Source organism: Schistocerca piceifrons, unplaced genomic scaffold, assembly GCF_021461385.2.
Source record: "Schistocerca piceifrons isolate TAMUIC-IGC-003096 unplaced genomic scaffold, iqSchPice1.1 HiC_scaffold_526, whole genome shotgun sequence".
Lineage (NCBI taxonomy): Eukaryota > Metazoa > Arthropoda > Insecta > Orthoptera > Acrididae > Schistocerca > Schistocerca piceifrons.
In genome coordinates, this window is record NW_025728762.1 from 21791 (window position 1) to 40927 (window position 19137).

The 19137-nt window shown below is 49.6% G+C and overlaps 17 non-coding genes across 17 annotated transcripts; 11 read left to right on the plus strand and 6 right to left on the minus strand.

The window, feature by feature from the left end:
* Nucleotides 1-687: 687 nt before the first annotated feature.
* Trnav-uac lies at nucleotides 688-760 on the minus strand. Its single transcript has one exon. It is a non-coding gene; the product is annotated as a tRNA-Val (tRNA).
* Nucleotides 761-995: 235 nt separating this feature from the next.
* Trnap-cgg lies at nucleotides 996-1067 on the plus strand. Its single transcript has one exon. It is a non-coding gene; the product is annotated as a tRNA-Pro (tRNA).
* A 1641-nt stretch (nucleotides 1068-2708) lies between these two features.
* Nucleotides 2709-2780, plus strand: Trnap-ugg. The gene has a single exon. It is a non-coding gene; the product is annotated as a tRNA-Pro (tRNA).
* A 1411-nt stretch (nucleotides 2781-4191) lies between these two features.
* Trnav-uac lies at nucleotides 4192-4264 on the minus strand. Its single transcript has one exon. It is a non-coding gene; the product is annotated as a tRNA-Val (tRNA).
* Nucleotides 4265-4499: 235 nt separating this feature from the next.
* Nucleotides 4500-4571, plus strand: Trnap-cgg. Its single transcript has one exon. It is a non-coding gene; the product is annotated as a tRNA-Pro (tRNA).
* Nucleotides 4572-6211: 1640 nt separating this feature from the next.
* Nucleotides 6212-6283, plus strand: Trnap-ugg. The gene has a single exon. It is a non-coding gene; the product is annotated as a tRNA-Pro (tRNA).
* A 1409-nt stretch (nucleotides 6284-7692) lies between these two features.
* On the minus strand, nucleotides 7693-7765 carry Trnav-uac. The gene has a single exon. It is a non-coding gene; the product is annotated as a tRNA-Val (tRNA).
* A 235-nt stretch (nucleotides 7766-8000) lies between these two features.
* On the plus strand, nucleotides 8001-8072 carry Trnap-cgg. Its single transcript has one exon. It is a non-coding gene; the product is annotated as a tRNA-Pro (tRNA).
* A 1640-nt stretch (nucleotides 8073-9712) lies between these two features.
* On the plus strand, nucleotides 9713-9784 carry Trnap-ugg. Its single transcript has one exon. It is a non-coding gene; the product is annotated as a tRNA-Pro (tRNA).
* Nucleotides 9785-11196: 1412 nt separating this feature from the next.
* Nucleotides 11197-11269, minus strand: Trnav-uac. The gene has a single exon. It is a non-coding gene; the product is annotated as a tRNA-Val (tRNA).
* A 235-nt stretch (nucleotides 11270-11504) lies between these two features.
* Nucleotides 11505-11576, plus strand: Trnap-cgg. The gene has a single exon. It is a non-coding gene; the product is annotated as a tRNA-Pro (tRNA).
* A 1639-nt stretch (nucleotides 11577-13215) lies between these two features.
* On the plus strand, nucleotides 13216-13287 carry Trnap-ugg. Its single transcript has one exon. It is a non-coding gene; the product is annotated as a tRNA-Pro (tRNA).
* A 1407-nt stretch (nucleotides 13288-14694) lies between these two features.
* Trnav-uac lies at nucleotides 14695-14767 on the minus strand. Its single transcript has one exon. It is a non-coding gene; the product is annotated as a tRNA-Val (tRNA).
* Nucleotides 14768-15002: 235 nt separating this feature from the next.
* On the plus strand, nucleotides 15003-15074 carry Trnap-cgg. Its single transcript has one exon. It is a non-coding gene; the product is annotated as a tRNA-Pro (tRNA).
* Nucleotides 15075-16713: 1639 nt separating this feature from the next.
* Trnap-ugg lies at nucleotides 16714-16785 on the plus strand. The gene has a single exon. It is a non-coding gene; the product is annotated as a tRNA-Pro (tRNA).
* A 1412-nt stretch (nucleotides 16786-18197) lies between these two features.
* Trnav-uac lies at nucleotides 18198-18270 on the minus strand. Its single transcript has one exon. It is a non-coding gene; the product is annotated as a tRNA-Val (tRNA).
* Nucleotides 18271-18505: 235 nt separating this feature from the next.
* On the plus strand, nucleotides 18506-18577 carry Trnap-cgg. Its single transcript has one exon. It is a non-coding gene; the product is annotated as a tRNA-Pro (tRNA).
* The last annotated feature ends 560 nt before the right edge of the window (nucleotides 18578-19137 follow it).

The following is a 19137-nucleotide window of genomic DNA, read 5'->3' on the forward strand; positions in this document are numbered from 1 at the left end:
AAATTAAAAAAAAAAAAAAAAAAAAAAGGGGGTATGATTCCTGCTTTGGGTGCAGGAGGTCCCGGGTTCAAATCCCGGACGAGCCCTGCCATTTTGACCGTGCTGAAGAGTAGGTGGAACTCAGCCCCGGTTGCAGCTCCTCAATGAAGAGTAGACGCCTGTTATAGCACGTGGATATAACAAGAATGCGGCACCAGTAAAGTACGTAGGTGGAATTCGGTAGAAAAGCAGACGGTAATTTTGCATGCAACGGAAAACAAGGTTGTCTTTGCGGGATATGTGCACCGTGAGTGGAGATTCAGCTTAATTGTGCGACAGTCTACCCTCATCTTACTAGCGACGGCAACAACCAAGGGGTGGCATGTAAGATTGAGCGTGGCTAAGAGTTTCTCATTATTAGTTAGCATCACACTTTGACAGAGCTGTGACAAGGCGAGTAGGGTGAGCTCAGGAAAGCCAGTAGCAAGCGCACTTGAAGTAGCCCTGAAGAACCGGATTATAAATTTTGCCAGCCATAATGGAGCTAGGGGCGTTCTCAGTTACCAAATACCGGTGCAATAAGAGAGCAACAGTATTTGACCGTAAAATGACGCCCTATCCGTCTAGCATACGACATTGCTTGTCTCTGCATACGCGGACGTCAGGTCATCTCGGAAATGAAATCCGAAATATAGATTAAAATTGTTGTGTTCCCGCCCGGGATCGAACCGGGGACCTTCTGCGTGTAAAGCAGACGTGATAACCGCTACACCACGGAAACGACGGTTCTTTTCATGTACCACCCGGAGACTCGTAATAGCAACAGTTTGTCTTCTGTGTTAGCAAGGGCATCGGCTACGAGCTCCCTCCGATTCGTGAAGTTCCTGTAGTAAAAGACGTCGATGGAAACAATCCAACCGCGACAGACAGGGAGAACGCTGGCTGAGCTGCAGCCCTACATGGTGAGACCATCAAAGGTGGCGTCATTCACATGCAGTGCGTTTTCGGAACGAATAGGCTCGTTGGTCTAGGGGTATGATTCCTGCTTCGGGTGCAGGAGGTCCCGGGTTCAAATCCCGGACGAGCCCTTGCGTTTTGTACAACGGTGCGGTAACAAATCGCATGGCGGCGGCTGTTTCGCGCATTTCCAGGCCTCCAAGTCAGCGCTAAAATCCGACAACCAGTTCTGAAACCGTTTCATGTTTCATTTGAGCCATGTGCACCCTGCTGATGGAACGTTTGAAGTTGATTTAAATGGTCACAGTAGAGATCGTAGCAAGTGTCTTGCTGAGTGCGACGAAAACGGGTTTCCGCCCGCAATCGAGCCGGGGACCTTCTGCGTGTTAGGCACGGCGCCTGGGCTCGGCGGCAGCTGCTGCTCTTTCCTTCCTTACGAGATACCGTCGATTCGCGCAGTCGTTATTGCAAAAGATGTCACCAAAGGCAATCGCTTCGTTAGCGGCACGGTGCCTGGGCTCGGCGGCAGCTCTACATGGAGGCACCAGCAGCCCAGCCAGGCCGCCGCCGGCACCGGCGCGCCACAGCCCAAGGAGTCGGCGGCCGCCCTGCAATGCCCCTGCCGTTGCATATTCCACCCGCCTCATATCCTCCCCATGTCTGACTCACTACCCCAAATGACACTGCAGTGGACGTGCTTATTACTATCGCTTTTGGAAGAACCAAGGCGCAGTATTCTAGTGTCGAACCGGTACTGCAAATTGGGATTAAGCAAAAATTTATTGTGTGGTCGAGCGACAGCTTCGGCTCGCTCTTCCTACATGATCGCTTCTTGTGCGGAATAATTCCTAGCTCGCCGATGGCTTCAGAGTTGGTCTTCTCGAAGTTTTGCTTTCGCACTGCATTCCGCAATCTTTTCGTTATGAGTTGTGTGCTTCGGTTTCCCGACTTTCTTGTGTTTAGTGCGTTTGGCTTCTCTTAACCCTTAGCCACCGCTTGCCGAAATTTCCACACTATCATCTGTCGATCTGCAGAGCTCGATGAAGGCATCGCGGCCGTTCCTGAGCTCGTGGAACGGTCGAATCTGTAGTTGTTTCCAGATCTCTCCCACACAACGGCCTCCCAGAAGCTTGGATTACAGAAGTACGCCACTACTCCCAGCCGGAGATTCACGATTGAAAGCAGAATGACATGAGCTACACGCAGCTCCGATTTTTTTTTTTTGTGTCTGACCTACTTTGAAAGACTTTGTAGTCGATTTACTTACTACTATCGCTGTTGGAAACCAGGTGATAACCGCACAGTATTCTAGAGACGATGAGGTAATGAAAATTTAGAATAAGTAAAACAGTATCAAAAGAAGTTGTGTGGTGGAGCAGCACATGCAATTCACGCTTCCTAGATATTCGTTACTGCATAGAATAATTCTTTTGTCTGCGGCGTCTTCAGTATCCGTCTTCTGGAAATTTTGCTTGCAGTATATTGTGCAATCTTTTCGTTATGAGTTGGTGCTTGGTTTCCCGATGTTCTTTTGTTTAGTGCATTCGCCTTCTCTTAACCCTGAGAAACCACATACCGAAACTGAGGCACTGCCGGCTGTTCATAAGCAGTGCTCGATGCAGTTATTTCGCTTTTTATTCGTTGCCTTTAATATTCTTCTCATCAGTGGTGAGTGCTGCCTGCAGAAAGCGTTTATCTTGCGAATTCACGTGAAAGTTTGTGTTCCCTGTGAGGCGCACTACTTGGGATTAACTTGACTGCTCCAGCCAGGTGGCTCGTTGGTCTAGGGGTATGATTCCTGCTTTGGGTGCAGGAGGTCCCGGGTTCAAATCCCGGACGAGCCCTAGCGTTTTGTGCAAACTGATCGCACGTCAGTGGCTGAGTCAGCGCAAAAAGCTCGCCGTCAATATCAAATGAACTTCTTATTCGATGTGAGCAATTGACACTCTGGTCCGACGCGTTAAAAAAAAAAAAATAAAAAAAAAAAAAGTGGCTGGGGTACCTGGCTCTCACCCAGGAGGCCGGGGTTCGATTCCCGGTACCGGAAATGCGCATTTTGTTGCTCCTCTTATGCGACTTGGCCCGACTTAGCTCGACTGACGCTACGCTGACGCTTGCAGAAAACTACGTTAAGTACGATTCGTGGTAACAAGTGACGGCGAGAGCGATGCGACACCTGTCCACCTCTTATCGAGGCACCTAACTGTGGTCAACAAAGCTGGAGGACTGCAAGACATTGCCACGGGGGCTGAATGCAGCTAACCACACTGCTTAGTGTCCTAACAGCGGAGACAGGTTCAAAAAAAAAAAAAAAAAAAAAAAAAATGGGTATAATTCCTGCTTAGGGTGCAGGAGGTCCCGGGTTCAAATCCCGGACGAGCCCTCGCGTTTTGTGCAAACTGATCGCACGTCAGTGGCTGAGTCAGCGCAAAAAGCTCGCCGTCAATATCAAACGAATTTCTTATTCGACGTGAGCAATTGACACTCTGGTCCGACGCGTGAAGGCGATTACGAAGGTTTCGGGTACAGGTGGTAGCAGATGCAATTTCCCAATCTAAAAACGAAAAAAAATTAAAAAAAAAAAAAAAAAAAAAAGGGGGTATGATTCCTGCTTTGGGTGCAGGAGGTCCCGGGTTCAAATCCCGGACGAGCCCTGCCATTTTGACCGTGCTGAAGAGTAGGTGGAACTCAGCCCCGGTTGCAGCTCCTCAATGAAGAGTAGACGCCTGTTATAGCACGTGGATATAACAAGAATGCGGCACCAGTAAAGTACGTAGGTGGAATTCGGTAGAAAAGCAGACGGTAATTTTGCATGCAACGGAAAACAAGGTTGTCTTTGCGGGATATGTGCACCGTGAGTGGAGATTCAGCTTAATTGTGCGACAGTCTACCCTCATCTTACTAGCGACGGCAACAACCAAGGGGTGGCATGTAAGATTGAGCGTGGCTAAGAGTTTCTCATTATTAGTTAGCATCACACTTTGACAGAGCTGTGACAAGGCGAGTAGGGTGAGCTCAGGAAAGCCAGTAGCAAGCGCACTTGAAGTAGCCCTGAAGAACCGGATTATAAATTTTGCCAGCCATAATGGAGCTAGGGGCGTTCTCAGTTACCAAATACCGGTGCAATAAGAGAGCAACAGTATTTGACCGTAAAATGACGCCCTATCCGTCTAGCATACGACATTGCTTGTCTCTGCATACGCGGACGTCAGGTCATCTCGGAAATGAAATCCGAAATATAGATTAAAATTGTTGTGTTCCCGCCCGGGATCGAACCGGGGACCTTCTGCGTGTAAAGCAGACGTGATAACCGCTACACCACGGAAACGACGGTTCTTTTCATGTACCACCCGGAGACTCGTAATAGCAACAGTTTGTCTTCTGTGTTAGCAAGGGCATCGGCTACGAGCTCCCTCCGATTCGTGAAGTTCCTGTAGTAAAAGACGTCGATGGAAACAATCCAACCGCGACAGACAGGGAGAACGCTGGCTGAGCTGCAGCCCTACATGGTGAGACCATCAAAGGTGGCGTCATTCACATGCAGTGCGTTTTCGGAACGAATAGGCTCGTTGGTCTAGGGGTATGATTCCTGCTTCGGGTGCAGGAGGTCCCGGGTTCAAATCCCGGACGAGCCCTTGCGTTTTGTACAACGGTGCGGTAACAAATCGCATGGCGGCGGCTGTTTCGCGCATTTCCAGGCCTCCAAGTCAGCGCTAAAATCCGACAACCAGTTCTGAAACCGTTTCATGTTTCATTTGAGCCATGTGCACCCTGCTGATGGAACGTTTGAAGTTGATTTAAATGGTCACAGTAGAGATCGTAGCAAGTGTCTTGCTGAGTGCGACGAAAACGGGTTTCCGCCCGCAATCGAGCCGGGGACCTTCTGCGTGTTAGGCACGGCGCCTGGGCTCGGCGGCAGCTGCTGCTCTTTCCTTCCTTACGAGATACCGTCGATTCGCGCAGTCGTTATTGCAAAAGATGTCACCAAAGGCAATCGCTTCGTTAGCGGCACGGTGCCTGGGCTCGGCGGCAGCTCTACATGGAGGCACCAGCAGCCCAGCCAGGCCGCCGCCGGCACCGGCGCGCCACAGCCCAAGGAGTCGGCGGCCGCCCTGCAATGCCCCTGCCGTTGCATATTCCACCCGCCTCATATCCTCCCCATGTCTGACTCACTACCCCAAATGACACTGCAGTGGACGTGCTTATTACTATCGCTTTTGGAAGAACCAAGGCGCAGTATTCTAGTGTCGAACCGGTACTGCAAATTGGGATTAAGCAAAAATTTATTGTGTGGTCGAGCGACAGCTTCGGCTCGCTCTTCCTACATGATCGCTTCTTGTGCGGAATAATTCCTAGCTCGCCGATGGCTTCAGAGTTGGTCTTCTCGAAGTTTTGCTTTCGCACTGCATTCCGCAATCTTTTCGTTATGAGTTGTGTGCTTCGGTTTCCCGACTTTCTTGTGTTTAGTGCGTTTGGCTTCTCTTAACCCTTAGCCACCGCTTGCCGAAATTTCCACACTATCATCTGTCGATCTGCAGAGCTCGATGAAGGCATCGCGGCCGTTCCTGAGCTCGTGGAACGGTCGAATCTGTAGTTGTTTCCAGATCTCTCCCACACAACGGCCTCCCAGAAGCTTGGATTACAGAAGTACGCCACTACTCCCAGCCGGAGATTCACGATTGAAAGCAGAATGACATGAGCTACACGCAGCTCCGATTTTTTTTTTTGTGTCTGACCTACTTTGAAAGACTTTGTAGTCGATTTACTTACTACTATCGCTGTTGGAAACCAGGTGATAACCGCACAGTATTCTAGAGACGATGAGGTAATGAAAATTTAGAATAAGTAAAACAGTATCAAAAGAAGTTGTGTGGTGGAGCAGCACATGCAATTCACGCTTCCTAGATATTCGTTACTGCATAGAATAATTCTTTTGTCTGCGGCGTCTTCAGTATCCGTCTTCTGGAAATTTTGCTTGCAGTATATTGTGCAATCTTTTCGTTATGAGTTGGTGCTTGGTTTCCCGATGTTCTTTTGTTTAGTGCATTCGCCTTCTCTTAACCCTGAGAAACCACATACCGAAACTGAGGCACTGCCGGCTGTTCATAAGCAGTGCTCGATGCAGTTATTTCGCTTTTTATTCGTTGCCTTTAATATTCTTCTCATCAGTGGTGAGTGCTGCCTGCAGAAAGCGTTTATCTTGCGAATTCACGTGAAAGTTTGTGTTCCCTGTGAGGCGCACTACTTGGGATTAACTTGACTGCTCCAGCCAGGTGGCTCGTTGGTCTAGGGGTATGATTCCTGCTTTGGGTGCAGGAGGTCCCGGGTTCAAATCCCGGACGAGCCCTAGCGTTTTGTGCAAACTGATCGCACGTCAGTGGCTGAGTCAGCGCAAAAAGCTCGCCGTCAATATCAAATGAACTTCTTATTCGATGTGAGCAATTGACACTCTGGTCCGACGCGTTAAAAAAAAAAAAAAAAAAAAAAAAAAAAGTGGCTGGGGTACCTGGCTCTCACCCAGGAGGCCGGGGTTCGATTCCCGGTACCGGAAATGCGCATTTTGTTGCTCCTCTTATGCGACTTGGCCCGACTTAGCTCGACTGACGCTACGCTGACGCTTGCAGAAAACTACGTTAAGTACGATTCGTGGTAACAAGTGACGGCGAGAGCGATGCGACACCTGTCCACCTCTTATCGAGGCACCTAACTGTGGTCAACAAAGCTGGAGGACTGCAAGACATTGCCACGGGGGCTGAATGCAGCTAACCACACTGCTTAGTGTCCTAACAGCGGAGACAGGTTCAAAAAAAAAAAAAAAAAAAAAAAAAATGGGTATAATTCCTGCTTAGGGTGCAGGAGGTCCCGGGTTCAAATCCCGGACGAGCCCTCGCGTTTTGTGCAAACTGATCGCACGTCAGTGGCTGAGTCAGCGCAAAAAGCTCGCCGTCAATATCAAACGAATTTCTTATTCGACGTGAGCAATTGACACTCTGGTCCGACGCGTGAAGGCGATTACGAAGGTTTCGGGTACAGGTGGTAGCAGATGCAATTTCCCAATCTAAAAACGAAAAAAAATTAAAAAAAAAAAAAAAAAAAGGGGGTATGATTCCTGCTTTGGGTGCAGGAGGTCCCGGGTTCAAATCCCGGACGAGCCCTGCCATTTTGACCGTGCTGAAGAGTAGGTGGAACTCAGCCCCGGTTGCAGCTCCTCAATGAAGAGTAGACGCCTGTTATAGCACGTGGATATAACAAGAATGCGGCACCAGTAAAGTACGTAGGTGGAATTCGGTAGAAAAGCAGACGGTAATTTTGCATGCAACGGAAAACAAGGTTGTCTTTGCGGGATATGTGCACCGTGAGTGGAGATTCAGCTTAATTGTGCGACAGTCTACCCTCATCTTACTAGCGACGGCAACAACCAAGGGGTGGCATGTAAGATTGAGCGTGGCTAAGAGTTTCTCATTATTAGTTAGCATCACACTTTGACAGAGCTGTGACAAGGCGAGTAGGGTGAGCTCAGGAAAGCCAGTAGCAAGCGCACTTGAAGTAGCCCTGAAGAACCGGATTATAAATTTTGCCAGCCATAATGGAGCTAGGGGCGTTCTCAGTTACCAAATACCGGTGCAATAAGAGAGCAACAGTATTTGACCGTAAAATGACGCCCTATCCGTCTAGCATACGACATTGCTTGTCTCTGCATACGCGGACGTCAGGTCATCTCGGAAATGAAATCCGAAATATAGATTAAAATTGTTGTGTTCCCGCCCGGGATCGAACCGGGGACCTTCTGCGTGTAAAGCAGACGTGATAACCGCTACACCACGGAAACGACGGTTCTTTTCATGTACCACCCGGAGACTCGTAATAGCAACAGTTTGTCTTCTGTGTTAGCAAGGGCATCGGCTACGAGCTCCCTCCGATTCGTGAAGTTCCTGTAGTAAAAGACGTCGATGGAAACAATCCAACCGCGACAGACAGGGAGAACGCTGGCTGAGCTGCAGCCCTACATGGTGAGACCATCAAAGGTGGCGTCATTCACATGCAGTGCGTTTTCGGAACGAATAGGCTCGTTGGTCTAGGGGTATGATTCCTGCTTCGGGTGCAGGAGGTCCCGGGTTCAAATCCCGGACGAGCCCTTGCGTTTTGTACAACGGTGCGGTAACAAATCGCATGGCGGCGGCTGTTTCGCGCATTTCCAGGCCTCCAAGTCAGCGCTAAAATCCGACAACCAGTTCTGAAACCGTTTCATGTTTCATTTGAGCCATGTGCACCCTGCTGATGGAACGTTTGAAGTTGATTTAAATGGTCACAGTAGAGATCGTAGCAAGTGTCTTGCTGAGTGCGACGAAAACGGGTTTCCGCCCGCAATCGAGCCGGGGACCTTCTGCGTGTTAGGCACGGCGCCTGGGCTCGGCGGCAGCTGCTGCTCTTTCCTTCCTTACGAGATACCGTCGATTCGCGCAGTCGTTATTGCAAAAGATGTCACCAAAGGCAATCGCTTCGTTAGCGGCACGGTGCCTGGGCTCGGCGGCAGCTCTACATGGAGGCACCAGCAGCCCAGCCAGGCCGCCGCCGGCACCGGCGCGCCACAGCCCAAGGAGTCGGCGGCCGCCCTGCAATGCCCCTGCCGTTGCATATTCCACCCGCCTCATATCCTACCCATGTCTGACTCACTACCCCAAATGACACTGCAGTGGACGTGCTTATTACTATCGCTTTTGGAAGAACCAAGGCGCAGTATTCTAGTGTCGAACCGGTACTGCAAATTGGGATTAAGCAAAAATTTATTGTGTGGTCGAGCGACAGCTTCGGCTCGCTCTTCCTACATGATCGCTTCTTGTGCGGAATAATTCCTAGCTCGCCGATGGCTTCAGAGTTGGTCTTCTCGAAGTTTTGCTTTCGCACTGCATTCCGCAATCTTTTCGTTATGAGTTGTGTGCTTCGGTTTCCCGACTTTCTTGTGTTTAGTGCGTTTGGCTTCTCTTAACCCTTAGCCACCGCTTGCCGAAATTTCCACACTATCATCTGTCGATCTGCAGAGCTCGATGAAGGCATCGCGGCCGTTCCTGAGCTCGTGGAACGGTCGAATCTGTAGTTGTTTCCAGATCTCTCCCACACAACGGCCTCCCAGAAGCTTGGATTACAGAAGTACGCCACTACTCCCAGCCGGAGATTCACGATTGAAAGCAGAATGACATGAGCTACACGCAGCTCCGATTTTTTTTTTTGTGTCTGACCTACTTTGAAAGACTTTGTAGTCGATTTACTTACTACTATCGCTGTTGGAAACCAGGTGATAACCGCACAGTATTCTAGAGACGATGAGGTAATGAAAATTTAGAATAAGTAAAACAGTATCAAAAGAAGTTGTGTGGTGGAGCAGCACATGCAATTCACGCTTCCTAGATATTCGTTACTGCATAGAATAATTCTTTTGTCTGCGGCGTCTTCAGTATCCGTCTTCTGGAAATTTTGCTTGCAGTATATTGTGCAATCTTTTCGTTATGAGTTGGTGCTTGGTTTCCCGATGTTCTTTTGTTTAGTGCATTCGCCTTCTCTTAACCCTGAGAAACCACATACCGAAACTGAGGCACTGCCGGCTGTTCATAAGCAGTGCTCGATGCAGTTATTTCGCTTTTTATTCGTTGCCTTTAATATTCTTCTCATCAGTGGTGAGTGCTGCCTGCAGAAAGCGTTTATCTTGCGAATTCACGTGAAAGTTTGTGTTCCCTGTGAGGCGCACTACTTGGGATTAACTTGACTGCTCCAGCCAGGTGGCTCGTTGGTCTAGGGGTATGATTCCTGCTTTGGGTGCAGGAGGTCCCGGGTTCAAATCCCGGACGAGCCCTAGCGTTTTGTGCAAACTGATCGCACGTCAGTGGCTGAGTCAGCGCAAAAAGCTCGCCGTCAATATCAAATGAACTTCTTATTCGATGTGAGCAATTGACACTCTGGTCCGACGCGTTAAAAAAAAAAAAAAAAAAAAAAAAAAAAGTGGCTGGGGTACCTGGCTCTCACCCAGGAGGCCGGGGTTCGATTCCCGGTACCGGAAATGCGCATTTTGTTGCTCCTCTTATGCGACTTGGCCCGACTTAGCTCGACTGACGCTACGCTGACGCTTGCAGAAAACTACGTTAAGTACGATTCGTGGTAACAAGTGACGGCGAGAGCGATGCGACACCTGTCCACCTCTTATCGAGGCACCTAACTGTGGTCAACAAAGCTGGAGGACTGCAAGACATTGCCACGGGGGCTGAATGCAGCTAACCACACTGCTTAGTGTCCTAACAGCGGAGACAGGTTCAAAAAAAAAAAAAAAAAAAAAAAAAAAAAATGGGTATAATTCCTGCTTAGGGTGCAGGAGGTCCCGGGTTCAAATCCCGGACGAGCCCTCGCGTTTTGTGCAAACTGATCGCACGTCAGTGGCTGAGTCAGCGCAAAAAGCTCGCCGTCAATATCAAACGAATTTCTTATTCGACGTGAGCAATTGACACTCTGGTCCGACGCGTGAAGGCGATTACGAAGGTTTCGGGTACAGGTGGTAGCAGATGCAATTTCCCAATCTAAAAACGAAAAAAAATTAAAAAAAAAAAAAAAAAAGGGGGTATGATTCCTGCTTTGGGTGCAGGAGGTCCCGGGTTCAAATCCCGGACGAGCCCTGCCATTTTGACCGTGCTGAAGAGTAGGTGGAACTCAGCCCCGGTTGCAGCTCCTCAATGAAGAGTAGACGCCTGTTATAGCACGTGGATATAACAAGAATGCGGCACCAGTAAAGTACGTAGGTGGAATTCGGTAGAAAAGCAGACGGTAATTTTGCATGCAACGGAAAACAAGGTTGTCTTTGCGGGATATGTGCACCGTGAGTGGAGATTCAGCTTAATTGTGCGACAGTCTACCCTCATCTTACTAGCGACGGCAACAACCAAGGGGTGGCATGTAAGATTGAGCGTGGCTAAGAGTTTCTCATTATTAGTTAGCATCACACTTTGACAGAGCTGTGACAAGGCGAGTAGGGTGAGCTCAGGAAAGCCAGTAGCAAGCGCACTTGAAGTAGCCCTGAAGAACCGGATTATAAATTTTGCCAGCCATAATGGAGCTAGGGGCGTTCTCAGTTACCAAATACCGGTGCAATAAGAGAGCAACAGTATTTGACCGTAAAATGACGCCCTATCCGTCTAGCATACGACATTGCTTGTCTCTGCATACGCGGACGTCAGGTCATCTCGGAAATGAAATCCGAAATATAGATTAAAATTGTTGTGTTCCCGCCCGGGATCGAACCGGGGACCTTCTGCGTGTAAAGCAGACGTGATAACCGCTACACCACGGAAACGACGGTTCTTTTCATGTACCACCCGGAGACTCGTAATAGCAACAGTTTGTCTTCTGTGTTAGCAAGGGCATCGGCTACGAGCTCCCTCCGATTCGTGAAGTTCCTGTAGTAAAAGACGTCGATGGAAACAATCCAACCGCGACAGACAGGGAGAACGCTGGCTGAGCTGCAGCCCTACATGGTGAGACCATCAAAGGTGGCGTCATTCACATGCAGTGCGTTTTCGGAACGAATAGGCTCGTTGGTCTAGGGGTATGATTCCTGCTTCGGGTGCAGGAGGTCCCGGGTTCAAATCCCGGACGAGCCCTTGCGTTTTGTACAACGGTGCGGTAACAAATCGCATGGCGGCGGCTGTTTCGCGCATTTCCAGGCCTCCAAGTCAGCGCTAAAATCCGACAACCAGTTCTGAAACCGTTTCATGTTTCATTTGAGCCATGTGCACCCTGCTGATGGAACGTTTGAAGTTGATTTAAATGGTCACAGTAGAGATCGTAGCAAGTGTCTTGCTGAGTGCGACGAAAACGGGTTTCCGCCCGCAATCGAGCCGGGGACCTTCTGCGTGTTAGGCACGGCGCCTGGGCTCGGCGGCAGCTGCTGCTCTTTCCTTCCTTACGAGATACCGTCGATTCGCGCAGTCGTTATTGCAAAAGATGTCACCAAAGGCAATCGCTTCGTTAGCGGCACGGTGCCTGGGCTCGGCGGCAGCTCTACATGGAGGCACCAGCAGCCCAGCCAGGCCGCCGCCGGCACCGGCGCGCCACAGCCCAAGGAGTCGGCGGCCGCCCTGCAATGCCCCTGCCGTTGCATATTCCACCCGCCTCATATCCTCCCCATGTCTGACTCACTACCCCAAATGACACTGCAGTGGACGTGCTTATTACTATCGCTTTTGGAAGAACCAAGGCGCAGTATTCTAGTGTCGAACCGGTACTGCAAATTGGGATTAAGCAAAAATTTATTGTGTGGTCGAGCGACAGCTTCGGCTCGCTCTTCCTACATGATCGCTTCTTGTGCGGAATAATTCCTAGCTCGCCGATGGCTTCAGAGTTGGTCTTCTCGAAGTTTTGCTTTCGCACTGCATTCCGCAATCTTTTCGTTATGAGTTGTGTGCTTCGGTTTCCCGACTTTCTTGTGTTTAGTGCGTTTGGCTTCTCTTAACCCTTAGCCACCGCTTGCCGAAATTTCCACACTATCATCTGTCGATCTGCAGAGCTCGATGAAGGCATCGCGGCCGTTCCTGAGCTCGTGGAACGGTCGAATCTGTAGTTGTTTCCAGATCTCTCCCACACAACGGCCTCCCAGAAGCTTGGATTACAGAAGTACGCCACTACTCCCAGCCGGAGATTCACGATTGAAAGCAGAATGACATGAGCTACACGCAGCTCCGATTTTTTTTTTGTGTCTGACCTACTTTGAAAGACTTTGTAGTCGATTTACTTACTACTATCGCTGTTGGAAACCAGGTGATAACCGCACAGTATTCTAGAGACGATGAGGTAATGAAAATTTAGAATAAGTAAAACAGTATCAAAAGAAGTTGTGTGGTGGAGCAGCACATGCAATTCACGCTTCCTAGATATTCGTTACTGCATAGAATAATTCTTTTGTCTGCGGCGTCTTCAGTATCCGTCTTCTGGAAATTTTGCTTGCAGTATATTGTGCAATCTTTTCGTTATGAGTTGGTGCTTGGTTTCCCGATGTTCTTTTGTTTAGTGCATTCGCCTTCTCTTAACCCTGAGAAACCACATACCGAAACTGAGGCACTGCCGGCTGTTCATAAGCAGTGCTCGATGCAGTTATTTCGCTTTTTATTCGTTGCCTTTAATATTCTTCTCATCAGTGGTGAGTGCTGCCTGCAGAAAGCGTTTATCTTGCGAATTCACGTGAAAGTTTGTGTTCCCTGTGAGGCGCACTACTTGGGATTAACTTGACTGCTCCAGCCAGGTGGCTCGTTGGTCTAGGGGTATGATTCCTGCTTTGGGTGCAGGAGGTCCCGGGTTCAAATCCCGGACGAGCCCTAGCGTTTTGTGCAAACTGATCGCACGTCAGTGGCTGAGTCAGCGCAAAAAGCTCGCCGTCAATATCAAATGAACTTCTTATTCGATGTGAGCAATTGACACTCTGGTCCGACGCGTTAAAAAAAAAAAATAAAAAAAAAAAAAAGTGGCTGGGGTACCTGGCTCTCACCCAGGAGGCCGGGGTTCGATTCCCGGTACCGGAAATGCGCATTTTGTTGCTCCTCTTATGCGACTTGGCCCGACTTAGCTCGACTGACGCTACGCTGACGCTTGCAGAAAACTACGTTAAGTACGATTCGTGGTAACAAGTGACGGCGAGAGCGATGCGACACCTGTCCACCTCTTATCGAGGCACCTAACTGTGGTCAACAAAGCTGGAGGACTGCAAGACATTGCCACGGGGGCTGAATGCAGCTAACCACACTGCTTAGTGTCCTAACAGCGGAGACAGGTTCAAAAAAAAAAAAAAAAAAAAAAAAAATGGGTATAATTCCTGCTTAGGGTGCAGGAGGTCCCGGGTTCAAATCCCGGACGAGCCCTCGCGTTTTGTGCAAACTGATCGCACGTCAGTGGCTGAGTCAGCGCAAAAAGCTCGCCGTCAATATCAAACGAATTTCTTATTCGACGTGAGCAATTGACACTCTGGTCCGACGCGTGAAGGCGATTACGAAGGTTTCGGGTACAGGTGGTAGCAGATGCAATTTCCCAATCTAAAAACGAAAAAAAATTAAAAAAAAAAAAAAAAAAGGGGGTATGATTCCTGCTTTGGGTGCAGGAGGTCCCGGGTTCAAATCCCGGACGAGCCCTGCCATTTTGACCGTGCTGAAGAGTAGGTGGAACTCAGCCCCGGTTGCAGCTCCTCAATGAAGAGTAGACGCCTGTTATAGCACGTGGATATAACAAGAATGCGGCACCAGTAAAGTACGTAGGTGGAATTCGGTAGAAAAGCAGACGGTAATTTTGCATGCAACGGAAAACAAGGTTGTCTTTGCGGGATATGTGCACCGTGAGTGGAGATTCAGCTTAATTGTGCGACAGTCTACCCTCATCTTACTAGCGACGGCAACAACCAAGGGGTGGCATGTAAGATTGAGCGTGGCTAAGAGTTTCTCATTATTAGTTAGCATCACACTTTGACAGAGCTGTGACAAGGCGAGTAGGGTGAGCTCAGGAAAGCCAGTAGCAAGCGCACTTGAAGTAGCCCTGAAGAACCGGATTATAAATTTTGCCAGCCATAATGGAGCTAGGGGCGTTCTCAGTTACCAAATACCGGTGCAATAAGAGAGCAACAGTATTTGACCGTAAAATGACGCCCTATCCGTCTAGCATACGACATTGCTTGTCTCTGCATACGCGGACGTCAGGTCATCTCGGAAATGAAATCCGAAATATAGATTAAAATTGTTGTGTTCCCGCCCGGGATCGAACCGGGGACCTTCTGCGTGTAAAGCAGACGTGATAACCGCTACACCACGGAAACGACGGTTCTTTTCATGTACCACCCGGAGACTCGTAATAGCAACAGTTTGTCTTCTGTGTTAGCAAGGGCATCGGCTACGAGCTCCCTCCGATTCGTGAAGTTCCTGTAGTAAAAGACGTCGATGGAAACAATCCAACCGCGACAGACAGGGAGAACGCTGGCTGAGCTGCAGCCCTACATGGTGAGACCATCAAAGGTGGCGTCATTCACATGCAGTGCGTTTTCGGAACGAATAGGCTCGTTGGTCTAGGGGTATGATTCCTGCTTCGGGTGCAGGAGGTCCCGGGTTCAAATCCCGGACGAGCCCTTGCGTTTTGTACAACGGTGCGGTAACAAATCGCATGGCGGCGGCTGTTTCGCGCATTTCCAGGCCTCCAAGTCAGCGCTAAAATCCGACAACCAGTTCTGAAACCGTTTCATGTTTCATTTGAGCCATGTGCACCCTGCTGATGGAACGTTTGAAGTTGATTTAAATGGTCACAGTAGAGATCGTAGCAAGTGTCTTGCTGAGTGCGACGAAAACGGGTTTCCGCCCGCAATCGAGCCGGGGACCTTCTGCGTGTTAGGCACGGCGCCTGGGCTCGGCGGCAGCTGCTGCTCTTTCCTTCCTTACGAGATACCGTCGATTCGCGCAGTCGTTATTGCAAAAGATGTCACCAAAGGCAATCGCTTCGTTAGCGGCACGGTGCCTGGGCTCGGCGGCAGCTCTACATGGAGGCACCAGCAGCCCAGCCAGGCCGCCGCCGGCACCGGCGCGCCACAGCCCAAGGAGTCGGCGGCCGCCCTGCAATGCCCCTGCCGTTGCATATTCCACCCGCCTCATATCCTCCCCATGTCTGACTCACTACCCCAAATGACACTGCAGTGGACGTGCTTATTACTATCGCTTTTGGAAGAACCAAGGCGCAGTATTCTAGTGTCGAACCGGTACTGCAAATTGGGATTAAGCAAAAATTTATTGTGTGGTCGAGCGACAGCTTCGGCTCGCTCTTCCTACATGATCGCTTCTTGTGCGGAATAATTCCTAGCTCGCCGATGGCTTCAGAGTTGGTCTTCTCGAAGTTTTGCTTTCGCACTGCATTCCGCAATCTTTTCGTTATGAGTTGTGTGCTTCGGTTTCCCGACTTTCTTGTGTTTAGTGCGTTTGGCTTCTCTTAACCCTTAGCCACCGCTTGCCGAAATTTCCACACTATCATCTGTCGATCTGCAGAGCTCGATGAAGGCATCGCGGCCGTTCCTGAGCTCGTGGAACGGTCGAATCTGTAGTTGTTTCCAGATCTCTCCCACACAACGGCCTCCCAGAAGCTTGGATTACAGAAGTACGCCACTACTCCCAGCCGGAGATTCACGATTGAAAGCAGAATGACATGAGCTACACGCAGCTCCGATTTTTTTTTTGTGTCTGACCTACTTTGAAAGACTTTGTAGTCGATTTACTTACTACTATCGCTGTTGGAAACCAGGTGATAACCGCACAGTATTCTAGAGACGATGAGGTAATGAAAATTTAGAATAAGTAAAACAGTATCAAAAGAAGTTGTGTGGTGGAGCAGCACATGCAATTCACGCTTCCTAGATATTCGTTACTGCATAGAATAATTCTTTTGTCTGCGGCGTCTTCAGTATCCGTCTTCTGGAAATTTTGCTTGCAGTATATTGTGCAATCTTTTCGTTATGAGTTGGTGCTTGGTTTCCCGATGTTCTTTTGTTTAGTGCATTCGCCTTCTCTTAACCCTGAGAAACCACATACCGAAACTGAGGCACTGCCGGCTGTTCATAAGCAGTGCTCGATGCAGTTATTTCGCTTTTTATTCGTTGCCTTTAATATTCTTCTCATCAGTGGTGAGTGCTGCCTGCAGAAAGCGTTTATCTTGCGAATTCACGTGAAAGTTTGTGTTCCCTGTGAGGCGCACTACTTGGGATTAACTTGACTGCTCCAGCCAGGTGGCTCGTTGGTCTAGGGGTATGATTCCTGCTTTGGGTGCAGGAGGTCCCGGGTTCAAATCCCGGACGAGCCCTAGCGTTTTGTGCAAACTGATCGCACGTCAGTGGCTGAGTCAGCGCAAAAAGCTCGCCGTCAATATCAAATGAACTTCTTATTCGATGTGAGCAATTGACACTCTGGTCCGACGCGTTAAAAAAAAAAAATAAAAAAAAAAAAAAGTGGCTGGGGTACCTGGCTCTCACCCAGGAGGCCGGGGTTCGATTCCCGGTACCGGAAATGCGCATTTTGTTGCTCCTCTTATGCGACTTGGCCCGACTTAGCTCGACTGACGCTACGCTGACGCTTGCAGAAAACTACGTTAAGTACGATTCGTGGTAACAAGTGACGGCGAGAGCGATGCGACACCTGTCCACCTCTTATCGAGGCACCTAACTGTGGTCAACAAAGCTGGAGGACTGCAAGACATTGCCACGGGGGCTGAATGCAGCTAACCACACTGCTTAGTGTCCTAACAGCGGAGACAGGTTCAAAAAAAAAAAAAAAAAAAAAAAAAATGGGTATAATTCCTGCTTAGGGTGCAGGAGGTCCCGGGTTCAAATCCCGGACGAGCCCTCGCGTTTTGTGCAAACTGATCGCACGTCAGTGGCTGAGTCAGCGCAAAAAGCTCGCCGTCAATATCAAACGAATTTCTTATTCGACGTGAGCAATTGACACTCTGGTCCGACGCGTGAAGGCGATTACGAAGGTTTCGGGTACAGGTGGTAGCAGATGCAATTTCCCAATCTAAAAACGAAAAAAAATTAAAAAAAAAAAAAAAAAAAAAAAGGGGGTATGATTCCTGCTTTGGGTGCAGGAGGTCCCGGGTTCAAATCCCGGACGAGCCCTGCCATTTTGACCGTGCTGAAGAGTAGGTGGAACTCAGCCCCGGTTGCAGCTCCTCAATGAAGAGTAGACGCCTGTTATAGCACGTGGATATAACAAGAATGCGGCACCAGTAAAGTACGTAGGTGGAATTCGGTAGAAAAGCAGACGGTAATTTTGCATGCAACGGAAAACAAGGTTGTCTTTGCGGGATATGTGCACCGTGAGTGGAGATTCAGCTTAATTGTGCGACAGTCTACCCTCATCTTACTAGCGACGGCAACAACCAAGGGGTGGCATGTAAGATTGAGCGTGGCTAAGAGTTTCTCATTATTAGTTAGCATCACACTTTGACAGAGCTGTGACAAGGCGAGTAGGGTGAGCTCAGGAAAGCCAGTAGCAAGCGCACTTGAAGTAGCCCTGAAGAACCGGATTATAAATTTTGCCAGCCATAATGGAGCTAGGGGCGTTCTCAGTTACCAAATACCGGTGCAATAAGAGAGCAACAGTATTTGACCGTAAAATGACGCCCTATCCGTCTAGCATACGACATTGCTTGTCTCTGCATACGCGGACGTCAGGTCATCTCGGAAATGAAATCCGAAATATAGATTAAAATTGTTGTGTTCCCGCCCGGGATCGAACCGGGGACCTTCTGCGTGTAAAGCAGAGGTGATAACCGCTACACCACGGAAACGACGGTTCTTTTCATGTACCACCCGGAGACTCGTAATAGCAACAGTTTGTCTTCTGTGTTAGCAAGGGCATCGGCTACGAGCTCCCTCCGATTCGTGAAGTTCCTGTAGTAAAAGACGTCGATGGAAACAATCCAACCGCGACAGACAGGGAGAACGCTGGCTGAGCTGCAGCCCTACATGGTGAGACCATCAAAGGTGGCGTCATTCACATGCAGTGCGTTTTCGGAACGAATAGGCTCGTTGGTCTAGGGGTATGATTCCTGCTTCGGGTGCAGGAGGTCCCGGGTTCAAATCCCGGACGAGCCCTTGCGTTTTGTACAACGGTGCGGTAACAAATCGCATGGCGGCGGCTGTTTCGCGCATTTCCAGGCCTCCAAGTCAGCGCTAAAATCCGACAACCAGTTCTGAAACCGTTTCATGTTTCATTTGAGCCATGTGCACCCTGCTGATGGAACGTTTGAAGTTGATTTAAATGGTCACAGTAGAGATCGTAGCAAGTGTCTTGCTGAGTGCGACGAAAACGGGTTTCCGCCCGCAATCGAGCCGGGGACCTTCTGCGTGTTAGGCACGGCGCCTGGGCTCGGCGGCAGCTGCTGCTCTTTCCTTCCTTACGAGATACCGTCGATTCGCGCAGTCGTTATTGCAAAAGATGTCACCAAAGGCAATCGCTTCGTTAGCGGCACGGTGCCTGGGCTCGGCGGCAGCTCTACATGGAGGCACCAGCAGCCCAGCCAGGCCGCCGCCGGCACCGGCGCGCCACAGCCCAAGGAGTCGGCGGCCGCCCTGCAATGCCCCTGCCGTTGCATATTCCACCCGCCTCATATCCTCCCCATGTCTGACTCACTACCCCAAATGACACTGCAGTG